The 16926-nt window shown below is 38.7% G+C and overlaps 1 protein-coding gene across 6 annotated transcripts in view; it reads right to left on the bottom strand.

Moving 5' to 3' along the window:
- TRPM3 (transient receptor potential cation channel subfamily M member 3) overlaps positions 1-16926 on the bottom strand; it is a 612909-nt gene that overhangs the window by 407007 nt on the left and 188976 nt on the right. For 2 of the 6 annotated variants that reach the window (XM_077816406.1, XM_077816407.1), the window contains exon 1: positions 9003-9089. The exons of the other annotated variants lie outside the window; for them this stretch is intronic. The gene's annotated coding sequence lies outside the window, so the exon portion shown is untranslated. Of the gene's footprint in view, positions 1-9002; positions 9090-16926 lie in introns of those variants that run through there. 6 annotated transcript variants of the gene reach the window in all.

Raw genomic sequence — 16926 nt, 5'->3', positions numbered from 1 at the left:
GCAGCTATGAAGCCAAGGGTCAGAGGAAGGAGGAGGATTCTGCAGAACTCTCTCAAGGTAGAGGTTATGGAATGTTTTCCGGCATCACGCTATCACTGAAGGACAAAAACCTGGTTATCATTTTAATTAAATAATCTGAAGCCTGTTTTTATTCTGTAGGTTACCTGGCCTTACAAAAAGCCATTTGTCAGATTATTTCATGTCACCATTGTATTTAAAGGATGAGAGATATTTTTGATGAAATTATTTTATTTCATGGTTTATTACTGGCTTTGACATAAATTTCCACAAAGCCTCAAGGGTTTCTCTTTTTGCACTGTAGCATACATAGTTTTCTTAGCAGCTCAGGTGGAATAAAACTGCACAGCTTTAGTTCATGGTCCAATGGCCTGAACTGCTCACATGGCACCCTCTCAAACAAAGAAATAACCCCACCGAACAATATTAAATCTTATGCTATTAACCAAAATCATTAACATGTTAAATGGTATTGCATCTGTACCCTTCTGTTTCAAGTGTTTCTGTTAAGAGCAACATTTTACAATTCTTGCCCCAAAATATAGTCATTGTTTTATATTAGACTTTTTTTTTTTGATGGAAGTAGTAACTGCTATTTTATCTTTTTTATTTTTACGTCTAAACTTCTCTTACAAAGACAAATGCAAATAAGACACTTCATGGAGAGTCAGCAAAGAGGAGAGCTGCGATTTTATTACATTTGCAATGTTTGTATATGTATCGTACAATGCTATAGTGTGTTGTGCAATATACAAAGAATATTGCAAGGTGCTGTGCGTCCTCAACTCCTATTGGCTAATAATATATTATCCTAATAAGAAGTTATCACATAGTTTTAAAGGGCTTTAATCTAGACTCTTACCTTACACTCACAATCCCAGGAAAATTGAAAGCAAAATCAATTGTAAGCATCAAGGATAGCATTCAGACATCAAAACTACCTGATAGTTGAGTGCAATTAGATATGTAGATGGCAAAATTCTGTCATTAAAGTTACAGCTGGTTGCACGTGCAAAAGTGCAGCTGAAAAGTTAGAGGTTGTTAAAAAAAATAGCTCCATGTATACACAATAAACTTACATCAGTTGCAACTGCACCTGAAAATCTGATGCATTTTTGGTTCCCATGAATCTACTAATGTAGATATTATTCTTGAAAAAGCATCGTATGTGAGTGTCTTATTATGTACCAAGAAAAGGAGTACTTGTGGAACCTTAGAGACTAACAAATTTATTTGATCATAAGCTTTCGTGAGCTACAGCTCACTTCATCAGTTGCATCCGATGAAGTGAGCTGTAGCTCACGAAAGCTTACGCTCAGATAAATTTGTTAGTCTCTAAGGTGTCACAAGTACTCCTTTTCTTTTTTTGAATACTGACTAACACGGCTGCTACTCTGAAACCTGTTATTATGTACCGTACAGGAAACTGATCCAGACTCCCCGGCCTTTAACTTTATTTTTCTATTTGCCAAAATAGATTTGCTTCTACATCATTTTCAAGCAAATGGTCACTGCTGCTAAGAATTACATCCATAATGTAAAAAAAGAAAAGGAGTACTTGTGGCACCTTAGAGACTAACAAATTTATTAGAGCATAAGCTTTCGTGAGCTACAGCTCACTTCGTCGGATGCATGTAGCTCATGAAAGCTTATGCTCTAATAAATTTGTTAGCCTCTAAGGTGCCACAAGTACTCATTTTCTTTTTGCTGATACAGACTAACACGGCTGCTACTCTGAAATCCATAATGTAGGCTCAATTTGCTAATATATTTCTCATTGATATTTATATAGTTAAAAAATGAACACCTATACCTTTGCAGTATAATTACCCACACTTAAAATGACTTATCAATATAAAACACTGGATTTTGCTCCTTCAGGAGAACTGATTCAACTGAATCAGTTCAAAGCTCACCAAATATGAGTATTCCCAGCTGCCATATAAGGGGGATCACCTCAGTGCCTAGTAGCCCCAAGCTTAGGGAAATGCAAAGGTGGTTTACTGGGCTTTAGACCTGTCCCCTGTTAAAACAGCAAGGGAATGTCATGGCCCAAGAATATCCTTGCCATATTATCTCTTTCCTAGCTTCAGCCCTATGCCTCATGTCAGATGAGGGGTGGTACAGGAGCCACTATACCTGTCTCTCTACAATGTGGTTCTTGGACAGTGGCCAGCTAAGCTGGATTTAGAGCCATTATGTCCTGGGAATGCAATGCAAAGTGCCCCCAACACAGCTGAAACTCAGAGACAAAATATTTAAAGTCTATTGTAAACTTACTTAACTGACAATTCAGATGAGAAAACAGAACTTTATCGATTCATTATACCAGGTTGCTCTACATAGGGATCATACATACTCTTATGCAATCATCTATATTTCATAGTGTACTATGGGCACCAAGTTTGTATAATTTTTGGTGGTGCCCAGAACAGGTCCAAGTCCTGCCCCCACCCCTGCCTTGTAAGCCGATTTTATATATATATAAACTTTAACCCTAACATATCAATTTTAAAATGTTACATTCTGCTTATTGGGTCAGATCCTCAGCTGATGTAAATCAATGGTGCTCCATCAAAGTTAATGATGCTATGCCAATTTACACCTGTATAGGATCTAGTTCATTATTCCAATCCGTTTATTGATTAATTTAGCTGAACTCTTCAAATGTCTGAATTAATGTGTCTAGATGTTTGTGTGTCTCTGGTACAGCACATTAAGCTGTTTCTTGGTTTTGTTACTTCATTGCTCCAATGTTTCCATTCTCTAACCTGCCCTGAAGAATTTTCCCCCCAAGGAACATCTGTTTCTTAAATCCCCACTAGACCATAGGGAAGAGGTCTTATCTGTTTAATATACAGGAAAGGTGGTTGTTTTAACAAACGTTTCCATTTTATTTTTGTATGCTTCTGCTATTACGTTCGACACTCTGTTCTTTCCCGTATAGCTGTCCTGTTTAGCAGTGCCTTTTAATTTCCAATGTGCAGCTGGAAATCTGTTAACTGTTGTGCAAAGCGACTTTCATCAGGTTTTAAAACACAGTTTAAATCACAGTTTGGGCTCAGTTCCTCTCCCTTTGAGCACAATGGGAAAACTCCCACTAACTACAATGGGAGCAAGGTCAGGCTCCTCAGCAAGATCTATGTCTTCAGGTTCCTATTTGTTCTGTGTCTACCTCTTAGCTTCTCTCATTTAAATCCCCAAACCCTCCCCTACCATGTTCCACACAAATTTGGTGTCCCTGGGCGCGGGGCTGGCAGCGGAGCCCCAGGTGGCAGCCAGGACCCTGGTCTCAGGGCTGACCACGGAGCCCCAAACATTGGTGAAGTCGGGCTGACGATCCTGAATATTGGTGGAGCATGGACACCACGGGCCCATACAACTCGCCACCTATGTAGTGTACACAACTGCACACAAATCCCTGAAGTGTGACCAGTTTTCTACGGATGAATTTAAAAGAGAATAATTATGCTGAAATGAGAGTGTCAAATCAGGTTACAAAAGATGGTACAGTATTAAGAAATGTTAATCTTCACACTTAGCTATCCTGGCACATCTCTAGACATTTGGCACAACTTTCCAGTCATTTTAATGAGTTCAGGATTTCACCCAATGCATATCTTTTTTGTACTTTAAAAGACACCATGCCATATTCCAACACCCTCTTTTTTTCAGCCTCTTACGTGGTTGCCCTCTCAATTTCCCTACATACACTTTCCTGTGTAATGCAACTTTAAAAGATGTTAACTGATTTCTATTTTGATCAGAAATTAGCATCTGATGCCTTTAAGTCACCAAAAAGCATTTGATGGACAGCACATGGCAATCACTAAGATGAATCAGATTGTCCCCGAACTGAGTAGGTTTCTTCTGTAGTTAATTGATATAGTCAAATGGACACTTCCCACTGAACCATGTGGTTAAGAAATAGCTAATTTATTTTTTCCATTGTTTCTTCTGACTTTTTCCTTTTCTTACGACTCGGGCAAACCTAGAGCTGTATGTTTATAGAAAGTAAATTCCAGACTCATTGTAAAATCATTCCAGTAGCCCTATTGTGCAGAAGTAGGTGAAGTAAAATCATTGCTTACAAGTTATGCAAAGGTTGATATACAGTATTTCCATATGAGCATGCCTCTAAATCGGTAAAACTGACCTTACTGAACATCAGACGAATTTTCCTTTGTACCCCCTTACTATCCAAGCCCTGCCCTGGATTTTCTATGCATTATTCCATCTCCTACCTCCATGGTATGTGTCATCCTCATATCTGCCTTAACCAGAGGTTTAACATCTGCAGACACTCCTAGAGGCATACGGTCTGTAAAGTGAAGCCTTGCTAGTGATGTTATTGATCAATTTTTCATCAACACACAGACCTGCTCAGAAATGTATATTTACTCTAAATCCTCCCATCTTTATTTTCCCTGCTGCTGCATTCACTCCCAAGCATCTCCTCTTCAGCCAATATCATTGAGCTAAATGGAGTTTATTTCCCCATGTCTTCTCAAAATAGAACAGCTTTTAAATGCATGATACTTGGATGAATTGAGACTGTATACATATCATATGAAATTCCTTGCACAATTAATATTATGCCATTAAAATCAACTCTCCTGATTTAAAGATTCAAAGAAAAATCAATATAACAAGGTCCTGTCTCAACATGCGAACAAGCAAACAGAGCTAAAGCAGAGAAATTGAAGCTAAGCTGTCACAGATGGAAAGCCCTCTTTGGAAGATAGCTCTTCTCTTTTCGATGACCATCTGGGGGGAAAATGACAATTTTTCTCTACAACACAAAATTGCTCTGTCTGCACAAGGATTTCCAAGCTATGTTCATCTTAGTATTCTTATTTTATATTTGAAGCAGTGATACTGAGTGCTTGTGTAGCATGTAAAAAAGCCACATAGTATTTTCTGCAAGAATGCTCTATATGTTATAGGGAAAAAAGAAAAATAAAGAAACCCAATCCAATGAAGCACCAATTGTAAAAATGCCAAACAGTAATTTGGTTTAATTCATGCTTCAAATGTAATAGCTTCCTAGTTCTTTAATATTCTGTTTCTCTGTTAGAAAATGAAAAACTAAGAAAATAGGATTATAAAACCATTTCTAAACATGAGGGTATTACTAAAATAGGTTAAAACAGATATGCATGCCTGGAAGACAAGCATAAGAAATAGAGTTGGATGGTGTCCAGCCTGTCAGCATCTGTGAATGATCCTAGTTTAGCTAAATCAAATCAGGCCACTATGTCCCACACTACAAATACTGTCAATCCATGTAACAGAGAAGGCCATGCCAATTCAACACAACACTAGGATAATGAATCTGGGTTACCTGTTGAAAAGCAGAATTATGTTAGTAATTTAAAATCAGTCATTTCAAGTGCATCCCACAGGCTTATCAGCACAGAATAGTGTAAAGGGAAGCTATTAGCCAGTCCTGGCTGCTACTGTTGTATCTTAAAATTAATAGATCACTACAACTAAAATTGAACTGACAGAGTGAAGGGAGAAGACAGCTCCTTGTTAAAGAGACTAGTTTAATATACAGTATAGACAGATGAAGATGGGGGTTACATTGTTTAATACTGAGTACTACATCAGAGGTCACTATGGAAAATTATTCTAAGTCCCTAGAGTTTGTTACTACTCTTACAGTTTGAGCATATATGTCAGCTTTCAATTTTAAAATGTTTTGTTATTTTGTTCTGATTGTATAAAATAAAGTACAGAGATGAGAATGATTTAGTGTCATTGTAAATTTTTATTCTTTGAAGACTAAATAAAAGACTATACCATCAGTGGTGAGCAACCTGTGGCCCACAGCCCGTCAGGGTAATGTGCTGCCGGGCTGCGAGACCGTTTGTTTACATTGACCGTCCACAGGCACAGCCCCCACAGGATGTGCAGGCTGCTGCTTCCCACAGCTCCAATTGGCCGGGATCGGTGAGCTGTGGCCACTGGGAGCTGCAGGCAGCTGTGCCTGTGGACAGTCAGTGTAAACAAACTGTCTCACGGCCTGCCAGCGGATTACCCTGATGGGCTGCGCACAGCCCATGGGCTGCAGGTTGCCCACCAGTACAGCTGTATGAAATATATTGAAATAGAGTTTGGCAACATCAGATAAAGTACATAATGATGATAAAACGGATGCTATATGGATAGAAACATCAGTTGTAGCAAAGATAATCCTTTTACTGAGCACACTCATTGTGCAAGAAGCTAATCCCATTTAGTAATACAGTATATTAGGCAAAAGAGAAATTAAATAGAAAGGACTGGCTGACATCATTATACAGGCAAATTCCCGTTAACTTCGATAGAAGGAACTGAGTAAGGACTTTGGGATCCAACTCTATAAATATAACAGGTGATAAGAATATACTTGTTCTGTGTCCAGCATTTTCACAAATGGTATTAACTTAAGAGAAATCAGTACAACATAACAAAAATAAAGCTATATAAGCAAATACAAGAATAAAGGAAACTATTGCGCCATTTATTTATCATGACACAGCCACTGCATTACCTTTTAAATGGATGCTATCAACTTAAAATTTAGGCAATTTTTTAAAATGAGTTCAAATTAGTTTCAGGTACTACACCTGTCCCTGAATCCCCTTGCAAAGTTTGTGGATTTATAGTCAGATTCTTCTCTTTAGGGGAAAAAAGAAAAAGATTCTCTCTCCTTTATTGCTGTGAGAAAGACACAGAATAAGGAAACTGAGTACCTAGGGGGGAAAGTGAATTTGTTTATAAACAAATTACTGTCAAATGCACAGGAAAAAATGAAGGAAAATTTTCTCAATCTTCTCTCTCCTAGTTCGAGTAATCTTGGGTGTTCTAATCCAAGCATAGAACCTAATTATAACAAGTGAGTTCTTTGTGGGGCAGGGATTGTGTCTTTGTATGCGTCAGTACAGTAGCTAGCCCTCTGGGGCCCTGCTCCTGTCTGGATCCTTTGGGGGATACTGCTCTGTAAATATTCAAAACTAATGGTAAAAATCGGTGAAGGTTTTAGAAGGTGTGATTTTTGAGTTGATAGTGTCCCTTTAAGATGGTACTACATGCGTTTTCTTCCATAGCCAGCCGCCAGTGCAGAAAGACTGGGATAGTGCCAAGGCCCCACCTCCTACCCATCGTCTCTGGTATGATTAGGGTTCCTATCAGTGCAAAGCCTTCCACAATGCTTGCATACCCCTGTGCACAAGGACTGTGTTGTCCCTAGCTCCTGTATGTGAATTCGTCCAATGCTTGTTCACCTGTGTAGGGACTAGCCATCATCTAGCCCTAAAGGATTGTTGTTGTAGCAAGAAAAAGATTATAGTTAGCTTGTGCTGTTTAATAAATAATCAGTGACATTTACCCTTAAAACATGCACAGTGATGAAAAACTACACAATGTTTATCTGTCAAAAAGATAACAAAATAATTTTCATGATAATGGGAGTGCTAATAAACCACCACATCGAGGTCTCTCCCCCCACCTCTCTGGGAAATTATAGTCTCCTAAGTGAATTTTGATGGTAATGTGTTGCTTATTCTAGCTTGTGCTCTTCATGTAATTGCTTTTCTCATTAAAATAAACACATATACCACATTTGTTGTAGGATCTACTTCTGTTGCATTTTCATTTACGCATACATATAAATTCATATTCTGTATCTACTCAACTGTACTGCTCACTGTGTTTTCTTCAGCACATACCACCTAGGCTGAGAAAAGCAATTGTTCCTAGGATAGCCCCTTTCTGTCAAAGTAAGATCCATCAAATGCCTGCCATGATGCTACTGTAGTAGTTTGTTCAATGCATACACTGCAATTATTATACATACAGTACTTAACTGGAAAACTAATAAAAAGTAAGCTATTATATATTCAATAGTACATTTAAAGATTCTATTTCTAATAAATGACTTCATTTTCACAATGCCAATTAGCCATATGAAATCAATGGGTACATCACATTTTATATTCAAAGACATTAAACTAGAATACTCATATTACAGCTGATTAAATGTTCACTTCAGGGCCAGCCTATGAAACATTAAGGTTACAGATGCACTTGATCAAAAGAGATTTTACAGGTGTAAAAGCCAAAGAGAATAGTTTCAGATTCCTGATTATTATGGGGTTTAAAATGAGCACAGCACATTCAAACAAATCAAGTGACCAGCTTTCCCAAGAACAAACGACACTTTTCAGCTCAATACAAACTTTATTTTCTTCTGAAGCGTTTGACTTTTGGTTTTGATATATGTCTCTAGAAGGCTAAATTGGGATGTACTGTAGTATTGGTACTTCAGGTACGGAAGCAAATATCTGAGTTTCATACCCATTCATCATGTACTATATAGTATAATTATTATTTAGGTAAGTATCTTTAAGACTCCTTATGAAAACAAAGCGTAACACTTGGTTTAAGAACAAAGGATTAGCAGAAAATTACAGTCAGGAAATCTGCATTATCAATTAGCCATAGGCTGACCACTGACCATTATGTACAGCTTTAAAAAGCCATGATAATATTTGTTCACTCACACAGGATCAATGTAACGGTTCGTTCTCTGTGGTACTCTACCCATAGGTGTCCCTGGGGACTAACCAACATCATATAATTAATATCTGCTTCGAAGACTTCTCACAATATACACACACATACACCCTTAAACTGATTTTTTCCTTCCCTAGAAGTTCATATAGTTATTTTTTCCTAACAAATGGTGAGTTGGAGCAGAAACTGAATCAATCATCTCTTATTCCAACCTCACATTGTTAAATGTCTCTCGGACCTCTCTACTTCTGCTAAACATACCATATACGTAAAGACAGAGTTTTGCTATCTTTATGCACTAAGATAACAAGAAAAATAATTCAAAGCAAAGTTTCTGGATTCACTCCAGTAACAAAATCTGAAACATTCTGAATAAAGGATGAAAATAAGTGTTTTATATTAAAATGACCATTTTACAATACCTTAAGAAGTCTGACAGATGGAAGAAAAGCAGCATGGCATAGCTTCCGAATGGTCCAGTTTAGTGGTCGGGGAGCATCAGTTTGACTCATGACCCTCTAAAAATTCCACTTGAAAGTGAACTGCAAACCTTATAATGCCTACAAAACAAATGGTCCTCCACAGTTTTGACATCCCACGTTCATCATTTCCACACCTGCAATTCCGTAGGACAGATGCTTCCTGGAACTTGGTTGGAAGGCTGGCAAAGTGGATTTGCCTTAGCCACTGATCCTCCTTAAGAAAGCAACCTCCTGTCTTGGAGCAGTAGTGCTCATGCATACCAAATGTGGCTGAATGGAAGCAATCAGCCTGCTGCTCAGAGGAGGGCTGCACGGTTTTAAAGGAAAGGGAAAGCCTGCATGAATAAAACCCTGCAGTAAGAGCTGCTTGCTCGCTTTCTCACACTGTTCAGAGTATAGGCAGGTTAGACATTAAGGGAATCCGAGCCATTTGCTTTTCCTCAGATTTTTTTTCTTTCTTTCCTTTTTTTTTTTTGTGGGAGAGAAGGCAGAATGGAATGAAAGAATATAAATAAAGCAAGCGACAGGGTACTTCCACTTTCTTTCACAAAGCATTTTGAGGAGAGATAAACCAGCATGAGGGGAGGGGCCGACATTCAGATAGAAGAGAGATGGCTCTGCCTGATAAGACAAAAACTATATCTTCCTTGATTTATCTGGCATAATGAATTGAGAGAGATTGTGAAACGGATCAATTTTATTGCTCTGTCATATTGCAGAAAATCATCAGCAAATGAGTGGGATTATGTCCTGATATAATGCACTTTTTAAAAATTAAGGGTCTGTTGAGAGACAACTCCTCTGAGGAAAATACTTAAGGGCACAGGTAGGCAGACTGCAGGCCAAATCCAGACCACCAGACACTTTTGAACAGACCCCCAAAATCGTTTTACCTATTATCATCATTTTTTATTATTTCTTCTGGAGTCTGTACTTTGAGTATACCTTGACCAATAAATTTGGATCTTGACAAAAAATAATTGATTACCCAGAAGGGTATTTTGCTTTTACTTTATAATTTACAGATACAAGAGATGTATAATGCTGGAACGCTTATAGTAAGATAGAATCCCATTTGAGATCATTAATGGCTTGCCCAATTAATAACACTTAAAATGTGCTTTAGCTTTTGCAATACAGAAGGTGAAGTACCCTTGATTTTATTTTATTTTAACAAAGGTTACACTGGTGACTAGTTAAAATGATAAAGGTTTACAGCAATTTGGGCTCTAGTAGTTGGAATTTTCCAGTGTGACAGGAATAACCAGTTACTTTTAATCAGAATACGGAAGGGGATAATCAACCCCTTTTTTAACAGCAACATCTTCACTCTCTTCTCTCCTAAGGCTCACAGTAGATCATATTTATTCAATTTGGGGACATGTGACAAACTTAAGGCATTTTCATGTTCCATTTTACACAGGTAGCTCTCTTTATTAAAGACACTGTTTCTCTATTCATAATTATCTAAAACTATCATTCCCATATTCCACAGTTAAGCTGACAGTCTCCAAAAGAGAGAAACAAGAAAAAGGAACACAAATATTGCAATGACCCCTTAAGGATTTGTCACAGTTCAAGTAACATTGTTTTTGTGAGGCTATGCTAATAGTCACCTTTTATAGCTCTCTATTTTGTACATATCTATATGTCTATAATGGTTTACAATGGGTTCCTGAGAGTCACACTAATAAGAGCAAACCAATATTTGTGGTCCCAAATCAGTCTTAAATGGACAAGCCTTTGAGCGAGTTGAAAACTCAGGACCTGATCCAAAGCCAGTTGAAGACAATGGGACTCTTTTCACTGAGTTCCATGGTATTTGAATCAGACTCTCAATGAGCATCCTCTGAATTATCCTCTCTAAGACATGATGCAAGGATAGAGTTTACCCCACCCTCCCGCTTTTGTGGGGCATGGATGGCCCTCGTTCCTGTGTATGTCTCAAGATCCCTCAGTAAAGCCTACAAATCTGGGGACCTCTGTAGAAATCTGGTGGCCTGATGCAGAAGCCAAGTACCTCTGTGCTCCTTCCTGACCCCCTCCCCAACCCTTCATATTGGTTGGGCTCCCTGAGGAACTGAACCCCGGTTGGTTTTCTAACTGTTTACCAACCAAAAACTCACATTCAGGGGGAAGTTGAGAGCAGATTCTGAAATAAGACAAGGCTTGTGGAAGAATTATTCAGCAGAACAGCTCTGCCCAAATCTCACCTGTAATCCTAAAACTGCAGAGTTCTAAACATGCAGAGATTGAGGAGTTATCAAGATAAAGGACCTGAAGCTCAAACGTCCTTCCTCCTAACTAAATTTGGCCCAAAGTATCTGACTTTTGCTTTTTTTTACCCCCTCCACAGAGGGAAAAGGAAAAGGGGTGTGATCAAGCCCCCTTTGCCCATGTTGCACAGGTTTCAATGTCACACACTTTACTTTTTCAGTTGAACTATAAACATAACATATAAAAGTAGTAAACATCTACCATTGATGAGTTACAGTGTGACTCCAATAACATTTCCTGACACTCTTATAAGGGCTTGTCATAAATATAAAGGGAAGGGTAAACACCTTTAAATCCCTCTTGGCCAGAGGAAAAACCCTTTCACCTGCAAAGGGTTAAGAAGCTAAGACAACCCTGCTGGCACCTGAGCAAAATGACCAATGAGGAGACAAGATACTTTCAAAGCTGGGGTGGGGGGAACAAAGGGTTCTCTCTGTCTGTGTGTGTTGTTTTTGCTGGGACCAGAGCAGGAATGCAGGTCAGAACTCCTGTAAAAAGTCAGTAAACAATCTAGTTAGATGTGCATTAGATTCTGTTTTGTTTAAATGGCTGATAAAATAAGCTATGCTGAATGGAATGTATATTCCTGTTTGTGTGTCTTTTTGTAACTTAAGATTTTGCCTAGAGGGATTCTCTTTGTTTTGAATCTGATTACCCTGTAAGGTATTTACCATCCTGATTTTACAGAGGTGATTCTTTTACTTTTTTCTTCAATTAAAATTCTTCTTTTAAGAATCTGATTGCTTTTTCATTGTTCTTAAGATCCAAGGATTTGGGTCTGTGTTCACCTGTGCAAATTGGTGAGGATTTTTATCAAGCCTTCCCCAGGAAAGGGGGTGTAGGGCTTGGGGGAAAGACTTTCCAAGTGGGCTCTTTCCCTGTTATTTTTGTTAGACGCTTGGTGGTGGCAGCAATAAGGTCCAGGGACAAAAGGTAAAATAGTTTGTACCTTGGGGAAGTTTTAACCTAAGCTGGTAAAAATAAGCTTTGGGGGGTTTTCATGTAGGTCCCCACATCTGTACCCTAGAGTTCAGAGTGGGGAAGGAACCTTGACAGGGCTCATTAAAAGAGGCAAAGGGGAAACCAGGCAGATAGAACATATCTAAATATTGACATTAAATACCATAGTACTTAAAAGGAGCACAGCATGATCATTTTGGCTGGGTTAGGAAAGTAGGAGTAGATGAGTGCTGTCAAATGGTTAAACTGAGGGACGAGGAGTTTGCCATGGAAAGAAAGCAGAAAAACTGCAGCCTTGAATAACCCACCTTTTTCTCCAAAAGGCTGCAGGAAGGCTCATTGGTAAGACACATACCCCATCACCACCGTAAACCCTCCCAACATCTGCTTATTCATTGGGCACCTGCTGAAAAAGAAAGTGGACAGATTGCACTAGAGATAGGGAAACTGGAAAATGGTAGAACTCTGCCTTTCTTGTCACTGTGTAAGAAAGTAGGATAACAAACCTCTAAAAAGGTTAGGGAGCAGAAGACACTATAAAAATATAACAGATTGTTTTAATAAACTAAAAATAGTAAGTCCAATGCATCTTAGCTTCCACTGCATTTTAAATGCTTGAGATAGAGCTCTGTAAATGCCCCTCTGCTACACACAGTGGCTTATATATAGTGCAGTGTTTAGTATGCATCCATTTGTTTTCATGGGCCTGCTTCTTCACTGCCTGGCCTCTTGACTAGTCATTTAGACCTGTAGAAAGAGTGTGTGTGTGTGTGTAAAAAATACTACCTACTAACTTCCAGATAGGGTAGAAAGGATGGTGTAGTGAATAGAGCATGGGAATAGAACTCAAAAGATCTAGAGTCAGCTCCCGGTTCTGTGTCACCTTGAGCAAATCACTTAAATCTGCTCTATGGCTCAGTTCCCCAACTGCAACATGGGGATAGGACTTCCCCTATCTCACACATGAGGATAAATAGATTAGTGACTGTAAGGCACCCAGATATAACAGTGAAGAGGGGCATACAAATAGACCGATAGTTGCTACCAATCAGAATAGTAACTAACTCACACATTGAATGGCTGTAAGTAATCTAAGGGAGTGGCAGTGAAGATTCAAGCTCCAAAGGCATGATTTTCAGAGGTGTTGAGAAGAGCTGGTCGAAAAATGGGATACCATTTTCATGGAAGTTCTCATAAATTTGAATCCATTTTTTGGTCAAAACTGTAATGAAAAATTGTCAAATTGAAGATTTTCAACCAGCGGTACTGCTGCGCATCTGCAGCTGTCATTGAATTCTGTTGCAACGGTAGGTGATCAGCTCTTTTGAAAACCAGGCTCCTTGTCTCTACATCAGAAGATTATGGAGGTGCAAGAATCACGTTAGACTTTATCCTCCTATTAAATGCTGTTATAACATAGCAGCACTAAATGTTAGCATTGCCATTGTTCAGATTAAAGTGTTCCCCCTTTCCGACACAGTTACTGCACTACCATTACAGTGAGACCTATTACTTTGTCAAGTGCCAAACAAAAATCATAACAATTTAAGGCAAGTTCCGTTGCTGCCAGCTGACAAGAAAGATTGCCATGGTACCTAAAGAAAGTATTTTTAAAAGCTCTTCTTGCCAATTTCCATAATCTCACATAACAATCCTGTGTTCATAAACATCTACCATAGCCCATATCCCTACGTACAATACATGAAAGCAGCACATATAAGAATACTAAAAAAATGAAAGAATGGTTGACATTCCATAAAATCCAAACTAGTTACAGTATATTGGTTGTGCCCAACCATTTTAGCCTGGGGGCAAATATATAACAACAAGATCAAAGGGCTGATGCTAACAAATATTTAAGAGCAAACTGTCCTGTTTCTTGTTCCCTTGGCATCACTCAGTCAGCACAAAGGGAATGGAAGCCAGTAGCATGCCCCCTGCTCAAGATTCCCCTATTATTTTTTTGTACTTAGGGAGTGTCTAGTAGGTACTGTCACAGATCTGGACCCCACTGTGCTAGGCTCTGTACAAACAGAACAAAGACTGTCCCTACCCTAAAGAGTTTACAATCCAAGTACAAGATGAGAGACAACAGGTGGATGCAGACAGACAGGAGAGCAAAAGGAAACATGACAGTACTGGTCAGCATGACAGGCAGCAGTCTCTGCACACCAGCTGCCTCACTATTATCAAGTTCTCTCTAAGCATGGGAAAATTTCCAGCAGACATCAAGTTAGCATAACTGGCTCTTACGCCGTGCACCAGGAGCTGCATAGAGAGAGGTGTCTATCAGGAGTGAGAAGGATGTGCATTGTACTCTGGCTATCTATCCCCAGTTGACGTATGGTCCCTAGGGAAAGGTTTCCAGCTAGCACAAGACAGAGCACTCTGCCTGCTTAATCAAGGAAGTATAACTGGCTGTTGTTTCTGTGCTTCACCTCTTTCCCCCTTCTCCTGGATATTCCTGCAGTATCTTTTGCTAATAGGCACTCCCGAAAGCTCAGGCAGAGCCATTCAAGCTCCTATCCTATCCTGCTCTCCCTGGGGCTCTCATAGTCCAACAGCCAAGCAGACAATCCAAGCAACTCACTTCTCCCTCCCCTGTGATGCAGCACATGGTCAGCAGGGGAGCTGCTGAGCAGCAGATACACAGAAGATACAGGTTTCAGAGTGGTAGGCGTGTTAGTCTGCATCAACAAAATCAACGAGTACTTGTGACACCTTAGAGGCTAACAAATTTTAGCCCACGAATGCTTATGCCCAAAGAGAAGAGACAGCAGCTGCTCAAAGCTTGCTGCTCGCAAGAGAGTAACTCCTGAGGCCCCCTCGCCCACCTCCCTTTAGTCACGGGATTGACTCAGAAGCTTGAGTTTAAAAGTCACAGGGTTTAGGTTTAGGAAACATTTTCAATTCATAATCAAATAAAAGTTCTCTTATTGACAACATTGTCCTCCAGCATTACAGGGTGCTCACCCCTGCAGTATATAAGTAGTAGCTATTGTTCACAAATATGGTATAATAACCATCTTTGTTCACTACCTTTAAATTTAAATTCACAAAGTTCAGTGCTAATCATTTTTTCCCACTTTGTTTTGCATGTTTTTGCATCCCCAGAAAGTTGTGTTCTAACAAACTGGAAATGTGAACATGCCACAAAACTCATCTGAACTCCCCAAGTCTAATGTGGCATCTATCTTAACACACAAATTGACCCTGATTTACTTGAAGCTTGTGTAACTCAAGTGCAACTCAGCCTGTGTTTTGGATTTAGAATAAATAATTGATTGAAGTTTTGCACAGCTCTTGCTGTTAGATGTTTTTGGAACATAGCTTTGCTGCTCTTTTCTACTGCTACCTTTGCTAAGATGTTTCACAAATTCACTATCCCGTGCTTGCACGCACACACATGTTGGTCATGTTATATTAAGACTACATAAAGTATTGATAAATGACTGATGTTACAAACATGTTCAAAATCTAGACACGAATATCACATATTATAGAGTGTTACAAGCACATACGTAGAACATGTTATAAACTGTTACATACGACCATGGTTATAGACAACCTATTGAGCAACTCGATTCTAACAAGTGATTAACTATTTGCTAAGATATCTATTAATTATTTATAAATGTACCCTTAATATAATGTGAACAAAAATGTTTAGGCTCTTTGCTGTTTCCTTGTTAACTATGTATTACTGAGTGCTATTGTTAACATTAATAATTTGAATATTTCTATTGTATGCCCATCCTTTTAGTGTATTGAAAAGCTCGTCATATGTCCTTTTAATATTTACTTTTCTAGAATACAGTCAGTTCCAGTTTTCCCTCTAAACTTCTAACATTCTTTTTGCCCTTCCCTCTCAACTAGATTTCCTTTCCATTATTGATAATAATGAGCCATAAGTCTAAGTTCTTACCCGAGTACTACAGTATTTTTCTGACTTTTGTTGCATACAGTCATGTGATATTTTTATATTTCTTGTCTGTTACATTTTGTATTCTCATGCAATTATATACTCTCATTTTTATTATTTAGTACTTTGTACTTACTTGTCCCATTTCATCTAACTATTGAAATGTTCTTTATCACTTAACTAAGTCACAAAGTTCCCCAGTGAATCATTTATGTTAGATCATCTAGTACCTAATTTCCAAGATGAGTAAATTGAAAGATAGAGAGAGCAAGAGAGTGTCAAAGTGAATTGTCTATATTGACACAGAAAATTAATAAGCAAAGCACGGAATGGAGCCTAGTAAACTTAATTTCCAGTTCCTTGTTCTAACCATCAGGTTACCATGTTTCCCAGTCAAAAAAGAGTGAACTTTTTTAGTCTAGATGACTTAGGTCATAATAAAGAAAGCAAAACAAATATAAAGTTTGCATACGAGAGAGAGAGAGAGAGAAACAGTGATTTGCCCTGTGCTGTTATGCATATGAGGTGAGAAAAAAAATGGCAACAGCCTTGCACTAGGCAAGGAGCTCCTCTGCATTTAAAGGACAGTGGACAGATACAGAGTGACAACTTTCTGCAACATATACCTCACTCCTTTCAGTAATTTAAATGTATACAGTCACATTTAGTTCTAATGGAGTCCTGTGCCACATGACAATGGCAAAG

This window comes from Eretmochelys imbricata, chromosome 5 (genome assembly GCF_965152235.1).
Source record: "Eretmochelys imbricata isolate rEreImb1 chromosome 5, rEreImb1.hap1, whole genome shotgun sequence".
Classification (NCBI taxonomy): Eukaryota; Metazoa; Chordata; order Testudines; family Cheloniidae; genus Eretmochelys; species Eretmochelys imbricata.
This window is presented reverse-complemented; position numbering and strand designations above follow the sequence as displayed.